At 41.1% G+C, this 13,790-nt stretch overlaps 1 protein-coding gene across 9 annotated transcripts in view; it reads right to left on the reverse strand.

Annotated features, from left to right (window-relative positions):
* Nucleotides 1-13,790, reverse strand: part of CRADD (CASP2 and RIPK1 domain containing adaptor with death domain) — a 224,174-nt gene that overhangs the window by 57,238 nt on the left and 153,146 nt on the right. The gene's annotated exons all lie outside the window — the stretch shown is intronic.

The raw sequence follows: 13,790 nt of genomic DNA on the forward strand, positions 1-13,790 counted from the left end.
CTCAGTTTTGTTTCTTTTTATGGTTGAATAGTATTCCATTGTATATATGTGCCACATCTTCTTTAAACATTCATCTGTCAATGGACACTTAGGTTGCTTCCATGTCCTGGCTATTGTAAATAGAGCGGCAATGAACATTGTGGTACCTGACTCTTTTTGAATTATGGGTTTCACAGGGTACATGCCAGTAGTGGGATTGCTGGGTCATATGGTAATTCTATTTTTAGTTTTTTAAGGAACCTCCATACTGTTCTCCATAGTGGCTATATCAATTTACATTCCCACCAACAGTGCAGAAGGGTTCCCTTTTCTCCACGCCCTCTCCAGCATTCATTATTTGTAGATTTTTTGATGATGACCATTCTGACTGGTGTGAGGTGATACCTCATTGTGGTTTTGATGTGCATTTCTCTAATGATTAGTGATGTTGAGCATCTTTTCATGTGTTTGTTGGCAATCTGTAAGTCTGTTTTGGAGAAATGTCTGTTAAGGTCTTCTGCCCATTTTTGGATTGGGTTTTTGTTTTTTTGATATTGTGCTGCATGAGGTGCTTGTATATTTTGGAGATTAATCCTTTGCCAGTTGCTTTGTTTGCAAATATTTTCTGCCATTCTGAGGGTTGTCTTTTGGTCTTGTTTATGGTTTCCTTTGCTGTGCAAAAGCTTTGAAGTTTCATTAGGTCCCATTTGTTTATTTTTTATTTTATTTCCATTACTCTAGGAGGTGGGTCAAAAAGGATCTTGCTACGATTTATGTCATAGAGTATTCTGCCTATGTTTTCCTCTAAGAGTTTTATAGTGTCTGGCCTTAATTTAGGTCTTTGATCCATTTTCAGTTTATTTTTGTGTATGGTGTTAGGGAGTGTTCTAATTTCATTCTTATACAGGTAGCTTTCCAGTTTTCCCATCTCCACTATTCAAGAGGCTGTCTTTTCTCCATTGTATATTCTTGCCTCCTTTGTCAAAGATAAGGTGACCATATGTGCATGGGTTTATCTCTGGGCTTTCCATCCTGTTCCATTGATCTATATTTCTGTTTCTGTGCCAGTAACATACTGTCTTGATTACTGTAGCTTTGTAATATAGTCTGAAGTCAGAGAGCCTGATTCCTCCAGCTCCATTTTTCTTTCTCAAGATTGCTTTGGCTCTTTGGGGTCTTTTGTGTTTCCATACAAATTGTAAAATTTTTTGTTCTAGTTCTGTGAAAAACACCATTGGTAATTTGATAGGGATTGCATTGAATCTGTAGATTGTTTTGTGTAGTATAGTCGTTTTCACAATATTGGTTCTTCCAATCCAAGAACATGGTATAACTCTCCATCTGTTTGCAGCCATAAAAGGGGTAATTGACAGTAACACAGTAATAGTAGGCAACTTTAACACCCCACTTACACCAACGGACAGACCATCCAAACAGAAAATAAATAAGGAAACACAAGCTTTAAATGACACATTAGACCAGATGGATTTAATTGATGTTTATAGGACATTCCATCCAAAAACAGCAGAATACACTTTCTTCTCAAGTGCACACAGAAAATTCTCCAGGGTAGATCACATCTTGGGTCACTGATCTATTTCTTTTCAGTCTTTTATACATAAAACATACATTTAGGATTACATTGCAGGTACTGCTTTGTAACATGCTTTTTTCACCGCCATCTCTTTTACTAGAGAGGTCAAGCCGAGGCTTCTGGGAGAATCTAAGGATGCCTGCAGGGTCCACCTCCCTCTGGCACTGGCCTGTGTGTGGAGGAGTGACACTCTCTCCTACAGGAATGGCTAGTGCTATAGGGTAAGGGGCTGAACAGAACAGCCACTCTTTCCTAACAAACTTGGACACCACCAAAAAAAGTGACAGCTTCTAACAGAAGCAGGTGCTAAGAGGCCCCCTGAGAAAAAGAAAACCTAGAGGCCATGAGGGAGCAGGAAGAGAGGTGAGCAGAGTTCACTGTCCCAGCACAAGTCACAGGAGGAGAGTAACCATCCTGGCTGAGCCCAGAGAAGGAGAGGAAGTACGTGCTGTGTAGGGGCAATGAGAGAACCTGACCTTGCACTTCCTAAACTGGAGCCCTATCTCCCCGAGGCCAGTCTGCTGAGGAAGTCTGACACTGAGCGAGTGACTACAGATGTGCTGAGAAGTGCCACTGGTTACACAGAAGGCCTTCCAGAGGAAGGAGGTTAAAGCTAAGTCCTGAGCATGAGTAAGAAGGAACCCAGTGAAGGGAAAGGAAAGGAGGTGTGCCCTGTGCCGTGAGAACTGCGCATGAAAAGACCCCAAGGCAGGGGGACATGGCAGGTTCAAGGAAGAGACAGTCACTGTAGCAAAGAGCAGAGGTTGAGATGGACTCCAAACACCCAAAATGATGATGCCGGTGATGGGTTAGGCCAGGACTGGAACCTCAGACTTCAGTACGATAGCACATTATACTACACTTTCTGTCACCAGCATCACAGAAATTCAGGTCAATCCCACTTCACACTCTCCAGCTCACTGTTTTGATTTATGAATTCAATGAGAAGGCAAAAAGCATCCTGTTAGAATAGCTGATGTTTTCCACAGCATGTGCCTTTGGTCTCTAGGCAGTTGCCAATACCTTCGGCATGAGTTGCAAAAATATCGTCAAGGACTCTCTCTGGTGTCTGTCAAGACTGCTTTTTTTTAAATGACTAAGAAGCAAATTAGAATAATGATACTACTGACCAAACTATTTTATATTAACACTGACATTTTTACAGCTTTTATAAAAATATGGGCTCATCTTAAAAAATTCAAACAACACAAAAAAGTACAAAGAAGAAAACAAATTATCCACTATCCTACCATCTTACTGACAGTTTGTGAACATCATTCGGGACATCTCTTTAAGTGTGTATACTGTGAGAAGGAGAATATAACAAGTTTTTTTTCTAATAAGAGTAACTTAATTTTGCTTGAATATAACAGAAGAAAAAGCAGCCAAAGTGAACCTAAATGGCTTTCTGACCTGCAATTAAATGCTTAAAACAACAAAACAAAAAAACAAACAAAAAACACATACACACAAAATATCTAATGCTGAGAAAAAAATTAATGAAAATTTAAGAGGTAAACTACATGTCTTCACCCTGATGCTTTATAATGAACACTTTATATTTCCTCTCTTTTTCCTCATACGTCTAGATTTTTTTGCTTATATCATTTTTCTTCTGTTGGATGCATAACATTTACATGCTTCTGTAACAATAATCTTCTCCCAGCTGTCTAGTCTTAAAACTATATTTTTAATGGTTTGAATGTTCACCAGTGTTTTTTGTTGTTGTTACTGTTTTTTAACCATGGCTTTTGAGTCTGTTATTTTGATTTGAGTCATTTGGGTGAATCTCTTCATCGGGTGGTTTTCTTCAAGAAAGGTTCATGGTTACTATACTTCTTGAGTTCTTTCAGATCAAGACTGTCTGCTTACTGCCTTCACTGCTGAACAATATTTATAAAAATAATGTCATATTATTATATTCTGAATTATGAATATAATTTTATATTATTTAAATATTTTTATTTCTCTTACATGTGTAGAACTTGCTCATATTTTATGGTAGAGGATGCTGGTATGGAGAATTCTGATACTGACTTGAACATCCCCCTTTTTGTATTATTTGCTTTTTCTCTCTGGAGTTTACAGTACTGAAGCTTTAGACCAGGGTTTATCTTGGTCACTCTTCATCAGCCTTTCCATGTATGTGGCATGGCCTTCTCACCAAAGATTTAGTTCTTCCTCCCTTTCAGAAAAATCTCCCTGTGTTATATCTTTGCATTCTTTATTTCTATTCCTTATACTGGAGGGCTCTGCCTATCCTCCATGGCTATCATTTTCTCTCTTACTGTTTTAACTCCTTTCCTGTGATTATCTCATGCCTTTCCCCCATGCCATTCATTTGACTGACAGTTAAGGCTATTCTGTATTTTTTTCTTCCTGGTTCAAATCTTATATCATATTTTTGTTCTTAATTTTTCTTGGCTCTTCAATCTATCTTTTAAAAATCCCTTTCTACTGCCACCCATGAGGATGGCTACTCAAAAAACAAAACAAAACAAAATAAGTATTGGTAAGAATGTGGAGAAATTGCAATCCCTATGCACCGTTGGTGGGAATGTAAAATGGTGCAGCTGCTATGGAAAACAGTATGGCAGTTCTTCAAATAATTAAAAATTGAATTATGATCCAGCAATTCTACTTCTGGATTATATTACCCAAAAGAACTGAAAGCAGTTACTTGAAGAGATATTTGTACATCCATGTTCATAGCAGCATTGCTCACAACAGCCAAAAGTAGAAGCAACTCAAGTGTCTATCGAGGTATGAATGGATAAACAAAATGTGGTATGTTATACATTAGAATATTATTCAACCTAAACAAGGAAGAAAATTCTGACTCATGCTACATAATGGATGATTCTTAAGGATATTATCCTCAGTGAAATAAACCAGTCACGAAAGGGACAAATACTCCATGATTCCATTCATATGAGGTACTTAGAATAGTCAAATTCAGTGGGACGGAAAGATTGATGGTTGCCAGGGGCTTGGGGAGGTGTAATGAGGAGTTGCTGTTTAATAGGGACAGAGTTTCAGTTTTGCAAGATTAAAAGAGTTCTGGAGGTTAGTTGCACCACAACATGAATGTACACTTAAAAATGGAAAAAGATAGCAAGTTTTATATTTTATAATTAAAAATAAAAAAAGAATCTTGTTGTTTAATCATAACATTGAGTTTTTATTTCTACTGGATTGATACTGAGCTCTTCTACAGCATGAAATAGTTGTGAGGTTGAGTTTCTTTGGACTCTGGGTTTTCTCCCAGACCAGACTGGTTGCATGTTTATTTTCTGCAAGCCGTGTTCCTATATTTCATTCCTCTGCTGTAGCATTTTCGCAGAGTTTTCATGACATTTAGTTTCATCTTGCTGATACTTAACATGAGTATCTCTGTCCAGAACTTCTGTTTGGTCTTGTACAGTAAGCTGATGCATCCTTGACACTCTGCTCACTCCATAGGGGTCCTGTTGCCTTTCTCCCTCTGAGCTACACTCTGAGGTTAGCTTGGCTTTCTATGCAGTGCTCTGGCGTGAAGGAGAAGTAGGACTCACAAGGCCAGCCCTTGCCGGGGGTCCTATGCACTGCCCTCTCTTTTGGAAGCCAGTTAAATGTCTTACAACAGAGCCCGCTCTGCCAGGGTGCACTCACTCCTGTGATCTCTTTCCCGTAACTGGGGAGATGGCTTGCTCCGAGCTGCCTTCCTGCCTCTGCTGAGGCTGTTGCCTGACATTCACCCACTCACCTTCTCAGGCAGCTTCTTCCCATACTGATCTGTGTTAGTGGGAATCCTCAGGATGCTGTCCCCTCACCTCCCTTTCCCGGCATTGCTCCTGAGGGGTCAGGATAGACGGTTTCCTTCATTACCTGCCACTGGTCAAAGTGCACAGCACAAAGCTGTGATTGGTTTTCTTGTCTGTTGGGTGGTTGCTGGCGAATGTTTTTGTTGTGAACTGCTTTTTGGGTCAGTTCATTGGGTGTTGGGGCGGGAGCATCTGTGGTTCTGCTACACTCTGTCATCATTCTGACTCCTGGCCAACTATTAATGCAACATATGCTTTGAGCCAATGATGTGGAAGTGAGGACGGTATTTGCTCTCCTTCCTCTACACTCTCAGGGTCACATATCCCTTGTGAATACTGCCATATAACTGGGAGGTGGCCAGCAATCTACGGACACAGGCTTGAGCAAAGATAATTGGCACATAAGCGCGACCCAGCCAAGAACAAATCAAGCCCTTCCAAGGAGATCTTACACACACAGAGACAATAATAGCTGTTTGTGTCGTCTGACCTCTATCTGGAAAAGTATCCTCATGAGCCTTCCAGCTCATGAATTCTGCTGAACATGAGGTTAATTAAAAATGAGAGTCCTGAGGCGGTAGTGTCAACTCCCAAGGACATACTACATCAAATCAGGTCGAGCTATAAATCAATCCACTGTGACCGCCTGGCCACTGTTCCTCAAAGCTTGATGTGCACACCACTGGTGGTGGGCAAAGTGATGCCAGGGGTACAGAGGGGAACATTCTGTATTAGAGTAGTCATGGATCTATTTTAACACGATTAGAAAAGTATAAATAGCATTTCAAACCCGTGACTGCAAGGATTAAGTAAATAAAAAAGCAGATACAGAATGACCAAAAAGTAAACAAAAGAGAAAAGTAAGTTTTAAAATAAAAAGTAAACTTAAATAAAAGCATTAGATTAGTGGTACAGGTGTTAAAAGATAAGGCAAGAATTGTACAAGTAGAACAGAAATGACTGAAGCTTGGGAAGCCCGGTGTTTCTCAACAAGTGCGCTGTTGGCATCTCAGGCAGGACAATCCACTGTGCAGTGCTGTCTCCACTGCACAGCAAGGTCTGGAGCATCCCTGCCTGGCCTGCACCTACTAAGTGCTAGTAACATCCCCTACCCCAGCCTTAGCACACATGTCCACATACCCTGGGGCAAAGCAGTACCACCCCTGGTTAAGAACCACCAGATACTGGGACAGAAGAATGGCTATTTTATAAAAAACCCTAAGCAGGGGGTTACTCCTTTTATACTGACAAAATGCTCTCCCTTATACAGATCCTATCTCTTTCATGCAATCCTTTAATTCCATTCTCAGTGAAGTTAAACCTCACCTGTTTCAAAAGAAACAACATTCTCTGATAAACTCATCTACCATGATGAAGCCAAAAATCCATTTGAAGGGATCAACACCCCCCAGTCCCCACCCCCCATCTCCCCACTTAGCCACCCACCCCTCTACCCTCCGTCTCTGTGGTCATGACGTGGATGAAAACAGCATACTGACCCCTCCTCTCTAACCAACTCTTCCTCCCACACTCATACTTATCAGTAGCTGCTCTGGGCTCAAATCTAAAATTCACACATAACTTTTCTGTTCCTTATATGACACTGCTGTCTCCCAAGCTCCTTTTGTGCAGAGACCAAGTCTTCGACTTCTGTGCCCTTCCTTTCCAACCTTTAGGTTCTCCGAGTGAAGGAAAGTTCACAGGCCCAGTGACCTGTCTGGTTGACCTCTGCTTTGTACCCTGCATCCTACGATATGTGGCCACCTTAATGGTGACCCGAGAAGAGGACCTATACAAAGTTCAAAAGTACGGTTCAAAGACTGAAGGCCATGGAGTAAAGGAGCGGCACAGCAGACATGTAAACAGCTGCTAGGAAAGTCAGATAAAGCCATGGTCAGATGTCTAGAGTAACAGCAAGCATTTTAACTGTAGAACTGCGTTTTAAACTTCAGCTGTTTTGAAATATAACTGCAGATTTGGTAAGCACATATGAGTGCTTTATAAAGAGACTCAGTTGGACATGGGGGAGCACTTTGCAAAACCATACACATTCCTTTGGAGAGCTGGTGAGATAACCACTCTCCCTAACTCACTGACGGAAGTGCCGTGTGCTTCAGGTTTGTTGGACCAGAAAAAAAAAGTTGAGCTAAGAGACTGTCCCCTTCTGGTGCAGCCACTTTTCAGGAGAAAAGGCTAACCTCTTCCCCGAGGACATGTAAGGCCTCTGCTCAGGTCAAGTCTACTAACGTTCCATGGACCAAAGCAAGACATGTGGCCAAGCCCCAGACCAACAGGACAGGTAATTAAATCTCACAGGGTGGGAGGAGCGAAAATGTGCTGAGCAATAATCTGTAAACACTCACAAGTGAACTAATAAATTTTTAAAATGTAGATGAAGTGATATATTACTGGGAGTATATAAAATGCCGAAGTTGGTACAGGACAAAATAGAAAACTTCAATAAACCAATGTATTAAATATACCGAAGTGGTAATCAAAGCCCTCCCCTGCTAAAGAGCCCTGGGCCCCAATGGTCTTATAGGTTAGTTCTATCAAATATTCATAGAACTTTTCATTTCCTAACTTATGTAAGTTGTTCCAGAAAATAGAAAAGGAACAAAAACTAGCCCATTTTATTAAGTTCCTGTACCTTATATTCCAAACAACAAGGAGAACACAGAAAAGAAAAATCACAGGCTCATTTCAGTTATAATTTTAGATGTAAAAATCCTAAATATTAACTATTTGAGTTTTTAAAAATGTATTTAAAATAATACATTGTGAACAAGTAGAATTTATCAAACGATTACAATAATTTCAACATCATAAAAATTATCAATTAATTCAACATATCACTAGCCTAAAGAGAAAAGGCAGTAATATTAATACATGAAAAAAAAAGGATTTGATGAAATTTGATACCTATTTACCATTAAAATTTTCTTCTTTAAAAACTAGGAATATGGGCAACTTTTAAAACTTGATAAAATTATAAAAGCCTTCAATAAGCATTTGACTTAATGAAGAACTTTAAAATGTATCCTCTTTAAGAATGGGAACAAGACAAGTTATGCCCACTAGCACCATTACTATTGAATACAGTAGTGGAAGTCCTGACCAATGCTGTAAAAAAAGAAAAAGAAATTTTGTATTAACATTTGAAGGGAAGCATTTTCAGAGTATGATTGAATATGTAGAAAAAGGCCAGGATCAATAAACAATCCATTAGAACAAACAAGAGAGTTGAACAAAATTGCCAGATACAAGATCAACTCAAAACAAAAATCAACAAAACAGCATTTCTACATTCTGGCAATAATCAAATACAAGATAAAATAAAATAAAATAAAATAAGCAATGAAAAGTATAAAGGATCTAGAAATTAAATTAACAAAGATCACATAAGACCTCTATGCGGAAAATTTTAAGCCTTCATTAAAAAAAAAAAAAGACATAAAGCAAGATCTGAATAAATGATCATTCATGTGCTGGCTGGGAAGACATTATTATTACATAAAGATGATAATTCTTATAATGACAATTAAAATTTCATAATGGGGTAGGGAGAGGCTTTCTCCAAATCGGGGAAAGCTAGCTAATTATAAATATTTAAAAAGAAACTGGACTTTTACATCACACCATAAACAGTGACAGATTCCATGTGGATAAAGGCCCAAACATAAAAGGCAAAACTATAAACTTAATGGAAGATAACACTGGATTATCTTTATGACCTGTGGTGGGAAGGGACCTTTTTTTTTCGAGTTTAAGAAAAAAGTTTACTTAATTTTTTAAAATTGAAGTATAGTTGATTTACAATGTCATGTTAGTTTCAGGTATACAGCACAGGGATTCAGTTTTATATATGTGTGTAACATATATACTTTTTCAGATTCTTTTCCCTTATAGGTTATTACAAAATATTGAGTACAGTTCTCTGTGCTATACAGTAGGTCCTTGTTGGTTATCTATTTTATATATACTAGTGTGTATATGTTAATCCCAACTTCCTAATTTATCCCTCCCCTACCCCAGAAGTGACTTTTTAAATGACTCCCCCAAAGATGAATTTTTTACGTCAAAGGAGACTATGATTCAAGTTGACAGAGAATGGGAAAAGATATTTGTTAATGTCTAAAGCCAAGGAGGGAAAAATTTCTGCATTTATAAGGTACTCCTGAAACCAACAGGAAAAAAGGTAAGAATCTCCAAAGGAAAAAGGACAAAGGAATGACCAGGCAATTCAAATTAGAGGAAATGCAAAAGCAAGCATATAAAGAGATGCTCAAATGCAGAAATTTAAGAAACAACAATTGAAACAACAATGATAAATTACTTTATGTGCACAGAAATCTAGACAATACCAAGTTTTGGCTGGGATGTGGCCATGTAGGAAACTTTATTCACTGCTGGTGGGAATGAAGACTGAGCAGCCATTCTACAAGCAAGTGGACAGCGTGAATAAAACTGAATACAGTTTTATTGTTCCTAGGTGCATGTACCCAAGAAAAATTCTGAAAAAGATCGATAAGGGACATGCAGAAGGCTGTTTGTACATAGCTAAATCACTTGTGTTAGCAAACATATATACGTTATAACCCAGCAATCCTGTTTTGGGGTTTATATATCCCAGAAGAATTCTCATTCAGATCAGACCCCATGAGGGGTCATGTATGAGGTTGTTTATACCAAGTAACACTGGGAAGAAAAGAGCTGGAAGCAATACAAGAGCTCAATATTAGGGGAGCAGATAAATAAATATGAAGGAGCATACAGGGAATAGAAAGAATGGACTAAGGTGAAAATGTTAAAAGAAGAATGATATCTATAACAATGCGAATTTTAAAATATATGTCTAAAACAACACCATTTACAAAAACACACATAAATAAGACTATGTATCGGACAGAATAATTAGTTATGGAAGGGGAGGAAATAGGGGGAGGCCGCCAGGCTGAGAAAACTAACATGACAGGCCACCTCCCAGGGCCCACATGTTAACCTGCATCCCTGAGTGCAATGGTTTTGCAGAGAAATCCCTTTGGCCCAAGGTCTGACTGGCTGCCTGGAAATGAAAGAAAAGCACCTTGAAAAGAAAACTAATTAGAACCCCTTGTTCTGGTATATAATCACAGAGAACAATCTGGTCCTCACAGAGAGGTGGAGAAATAAACTGGTCTTTCTAAAATCGATTTTCAGCTAGATGAAGCCCCTGTTGCAAAATGCAAGTAAATCATACTTACTGTCATAGAAAACTTGATTTGCCATCAAGTCCATGGAAGGTCAACAACAAAACTATTAGCAATAATTGAGTTCTCACTGAGTTAAAAGGAGGGAGGCAGGGCAGACAGAGCTCTGGGCTAAGAATTGGCAGGCCTGGCTACTATCTAAATTTGAATCTGCCGCCAACTTGCCATAAAACTGGTGATAAGTCATTTAGCTTCTCTTGGATTGTTTTCTCATTTGGAAAAGGTAAAACCAGATGACTTTCAAGGCCTAATTTAGATATGATATCTATCGTTATACTATCCTTTAAAAAAGCAATTTTATTTTCTGCATATCTCATGCTTTTTTTTTTTTTTTTTTTTAGTGGTACGCGGGCCTCTCACTGTTGTGAGATAACTCTCCCGTTATCGAGCACAGGCTGCCGACGCAGGCTCAGTGGCCATGGCTCACGGGCCCAGCCGCTCCGCGGCGCGTGGGATCTTCCCAGACCAGGGCACAAACCCATGTCCCCTGCATCGGCAGCCGGACTCTCAACCACTGTGCCACCAGGGAAGCCCTCTCATGGTTTTTGACTTCTCACTAATCAATAATTATTCACGTATTGTTGCATCACTTTTCCCTACATGTCTTCTAAGAGAGAACCAAGACCTTTGGGGTTTTAGTGATGCTTTTTTGCTTGTTCTTGCTTCCTAAATATCACTCATGGAAACTTATCCTTCCATTGCAAAAAAGTTAATTGAACATTGGTAGAGCAAATTTTTTCAAAACAGGATTTAAAACTTTAAAAGTTCATGTTACAACTTGCCGAGCCACTCATTTTTCTCACACACTTGTGCAGACCTGACCCAACTCCATCAATTTACCATTCATCCTGCCCCCTGAACACACCAGTCTGCCTGGAACCTTAGGGCCTTGTGCTAGCTGGTCCTTCTCCCTGGAACATTCTTCCTCTGACTTCCTCCATCGAGTGTGACTTCTCAATGAAACCCAGCCTGACTGTCCTATTCTCAGTGACAACTCCCATTCCACTCTGTGATCCCCCTTATCCACGTATCACCTTCAAACATATCACATATTTTATAGATGCATTGTATTTGTTGTTGCTGACTGGCCCCACTCCACACACTCATCCCATCCCAGCTAGAATGTAAGCTCCTCACAGGCAGGGGAATTTTGTCTATTTTGTTCAGTGATGCTCAATGATGTATCCTGGGCACCAAGAATAGTACCTAGCACATAGTAGGTTCTCATTACATAAATGAATATTGTTGGATAAATGAACAAATTAAAAGGAATGATCCATTACAATTACAACATACTCATTTAGCTGTGCTCTCTATGGCTACAGTGTTACCAAGTGCTCCTACTTTTAGTTACTTAGCACTTAAAAACCAAAGAAATTAGACTGTATCATCTGGGAGTATACAGAAAATTTTAAAGGGGGGTGGGCGACTCTATAACAGTAAGATGTTGTCAAGGTTCAGCATAGGCAGGTTCCCACTCTCTGTACTGAACTGGGCCACAATGAACTCCTCCCTCTACATAGATGGTTAATTTTAAGAGAGTTAGAACCACTGACAGACCCCAAGATGGTTTCTGGGTAAATACTCTGATTCCAACCTCCCAGTACCTAAGGAAATAAACAAAAGGTACTAAAAATGCAGCCCACCCCCCCCAAAAAAGATGGCAGAACCACAGTCCAATACCCCCCTGAAGCTGTATCAATCATTCAATAAAACTCAACTCTAAAAGAGAGACTGATATACCCAAATCTGGAGAGGAACAATGAATTAAGTGGGCTTTCCTATCACTTCTCCTCTGACTTCAGTAGACTAGGGATGGTAATTGCCACAGGGAAGGATGCAGAGATCAGAAGTAAGAACGGATTTGAGGATATACCAGTGAGTAAAGTTAAGATTCCTTAACTTTACCTGTGAGCTTGCCTGTGAGCTTGCAGTCTAGGAGAAAAAAGATTAAAGAGAATAAACATAATCAATAAGTAAACTGCCTAGTGTTTTTAGAGAGAAAAAGTAGAGAGCAGAGTAAGAGGGATCAAGAGTTGCAAAGGGGAATTGGGAAGATGGCGGAAGAGTAAGACGCGGAGATCACCTTCCTCCCCACAGATACACCAGAAATACATCTACACGTGGAACAACTCCTACAGAGCACCTACTGAACGCTGGCAGAAGACCTCAGACCTCCCAAAAGGCAAGAAAGTCCCCACGTACCTGGGTAGGGCAAAAAAAAAAAGAAGAAACAGAGACAAAAGGATAGGGACAGGACCTGCACCAGTGGGAGGGAGCTGTTTAGGAGGAAAGGTTTCCACACACTAGGAAGCCCCTTCGCGGGCGGAGACTGTGGGTGGCGGAGGGTGGAGCTTCGGAGCCATGGAGGAGAGCACAGCAACAGGGGTGCGGAGGGCAAAGTGGGGAGATTCCCGCACAGAGGATCGGTGCCGACCGGCACTCACCAGCCCAAGAGGCTTGTCTGCTCCCCCGCCGGGGCGGGCTGGGCTGCGAGCTGAGTCTCGGGCTTCAGTCGGAGCGCAGGGAGAGGACTGGGGTTGGCGGTGTGAACACAACCTGCAGGGGGTTAGTGCGCCACAGCTAGCCGGGAGGGAGTCCGGGGAAAAGTCTGGACCTGCTGAAGAGGTAAGAGACTTTTTCTTCCCTCTTTGTTTCCTGGTACGCGAGGAGAGGGGATTAAGAGCGCTGCTTAAAGGAGCTCCAGAGATGGGCGTGAGCCGCGGCTAACGGTGCGGACTCCAGAGACGGGCATGAGACGCTAAGGCCGCTGCTCCCGCCACCAAGAAGCCTGTGTGCGAGCACAGGTCACTATCCACACCTCCAGGGAGCCTGTTCAGCCCGCCACTGCCAGGGTCCCGGGATGCAGGGACGGCTTCCCCGGGAGAACACATGGCCCACCTCAGGCTGGTGCAACGTCCTGCCGGCCTCTGCCGCAGGCCCGCCCCGCACTCCATGCCCCTCCCTCCCCCTGGCCTGAGTGCGCCAGAGCCCCCGAATCAGCGGCTCCTTTAACCCTGTCCTGTCTGAGCGAAGAACAGACTCCCTCCAGCGACCTACACACAGAGGCAGGGTCAAATCCATAGCTGAGCCCCGGGAGCTGTGAGAACAAAGAAGAGAAAGGGAAATCTCTCCCAGCAGCCTCAGGAGCAGCAGATTAAATCT

The sequence above is a fragment of the Tursiops truncatus genome, chromosome 11, assembly GCF_011762595.2.
Source record: "Tursiops truncatus isolate mTurTru1 chromosome 11, mTurTru1.mat.Y, whole genome shotgun sequence".
In the NCBI taxonomy this organism is placed as follows: Eukaryota; Metazoa; Chordata; class Mammalia; order Artiodactyla; family Delphinidae; genus Tursiops; species Tursiops truncatus.